We start from the raw sequence: 2500 nt of genomic DNA, 5'->3' as shown, positions 1-2500 counted from the left end.
TGGCTGTGTCTGTCCTCTGACTTCAGAGTTGTCATATGACCCAATAGGGTTGACCCGCTCACCTGCCAGCTCCTCCCTGATTGGATAAGCCTTTTTCCTGTCCGGCGGCGCTGTTTAGAGGCATGCTGGGACTTTGATCATGAAAGGGTTAAAGGCGACAGGGGTTTTAGAGGAGTGTGTTTGCATCCAGGCTAAGCCTACTGGGTCTTAGCCTACCGGGCCTAAGCCTGCTGGCTTCCACGGTGTCTCTGACAGCTGGCCAATCCTCCTGGATCAAAGGATGACCATTACAGCGCCAGGCTCCGCAGAGATCCATCATCGCCTGTGACCTGTGAGCCTCGCGCTGACTCACAGGCATCTGCTGGTGTGGCCGGACTAGCTCCGTGACCTCTGTGGCAGCTCTGCTAGACACATGGTTCAAACTGCCACGGCGTGTGCGTGTGTGTGTGTGTGTGCGTGTGTGCCTGACCACTCAGGCTGAGACGGACGCAGATCGATGAAGCCTCCTGGCAGCGGTGGAGCGACTCCGCCAGCTGGGGCGAACGACGTCGCCCCCGCCGATGTTTTCTCCGCCGTGCGTGACAAGTGGCCCGGTCGCCCCGGGATGATCTCCCCGCCGACCCCCGCCGCACGGAGAGGCCGCCGAGCGTAGAGCGCCACAGGCCGGCGGCGGCGACGACACAGGCCCGCTTTCCCTCGCCACCGAGTACAGCTACACCGACTGCGCCCGTTTCCCCGAGGACGAGCGAGCGCCGTTCCTCAGTAACCCATCTCTCTCTCTGCTGCTGCTCATTCATAGTCATCTTTCCTCTGTCCTCGGAGCGCCGCGTCCTCAGCGGACCCGGGGACACGTCTGTCCTAATTGCCGGGGCGTTCTATTGTTCTATTGACACGGATTGCTGGCAGGTTTTCGTGGCGAGCACTTGGCTGGCGTGTTTCTGCGTTGATGGATGCAACAGGGTGTTTATAAGCGGTGACACCTGATGTGACAGGGTGTTTATAAGCGGTGACACCTGATGTGACAGCAGAGATCACGATGATGAATTGTGTGTGGAGGTGCTTGAGTCCAAAGGGCCTCGGAGTGGAGGGATCAATACATGTTCTTTATATAGAGAGATGAATACATGTTCTTTATATAGAGAGATGAATACATGTTCTTTATATAGAGAGATGAATACATGTTCTTTATATAGAGAGATGAATACATGTTCTTTATATACAGAGATGAATACATGTTCTTTATATACAGAGATGAATACATGTTCTTTATATACAGAGATGAATACATGTTCTTTATATACAGAGATGAATACATGTTCTTTATATACAGAGATGAATACATGTTCTTTATATAGAGAGATGATGCATGTTCTTTATATACAGAGATGAATACATGTTCTTTATATAGAGAGATGAATACATGTTCTTTATATAGAGAGATGAATACATGTTCTTTATATAGAGAGATGATGCATGTTCTTTATATACAGAGATGAATACATGTTCTTTATATAGAGAGATGATGCATGTTCTTTATATACAGAGATGAATACATGTTCTTTATATAGAGAGATGAATACATGTTCTTTATATACAGAGATGAATACATGTTCTTTATATAGAGAGATGAATACATGTTCTTTATATACAGAGATGAATACATGTTCTTTATATAGAGAGATGAATACATGTTCTTTATATAGAGAGATGAATACATGTTCTTTATATAGAGAGATGAATACATGTTCTTTATATACAGAGATGAATACATGTTCTTTATATACAGAGATGAATACATGTTCTTTATATAGAGAGATGAATACATGTTCTTTATATACAGAGATGAATACATGTTCTTTATATACAGAGATGAATACATGTTCTTTATATACAGAGATGAATACATGTTCTTTATATACAGAGATGAATACATGTTCTTTATATACAGAGATGAATACATGTTCTTTATATAGAGAGATGAATACATGTTCTTTATATACAGAGATGAATACATGTTCTTTATATAGAGAGATGAATACATGTTCTTTATATACAGAGATGAATACATGTTCTTTATATACAGAGATGAATACATGTTCTTTATATACAGAGATGAATACATGTTCTTTATATACAGAGATGAATACATGTTCTTTATATACAGAGATGAATACATGTTCTTTATATACAGAGATGAATACATGTTCTTTATATACAGAGATGAATACATGTTCTTTATATAGAGAGATTAATACATGTTCTTTATATAGAGAGATGAATACATGTTCTTTATATAGAGAGATGAATACATGTTCTTTATATAGAGAGATGAATACATGTTCTTTATATACAGAGATGAATACATGTTCTTTATATAGAGAGATGAATACATGTTCTTTTTATACAGAGATGAATACATGTTCTTTATATAGAGAGATTAATACATGTTCTTTATATACAGAGATGAATACATGTTCTTTATATACAGAGATGAATACAT

This window comes from Borostomias antarcticus (assembly GCF_949987555.1).
Source record: "Borostomias antarcticus genome assembly, chromosome: 9".
Classification (NCBI taxonomy): domain Eukaryota; kingdom Metazoa; phylum Chordata; class Actinopteri; order Stomiiformes; family Stomiidae; genus Borostomias; species Borostomias antarcticus.
Note: the sequence above shows the minus strand (reverse complement) of the source record.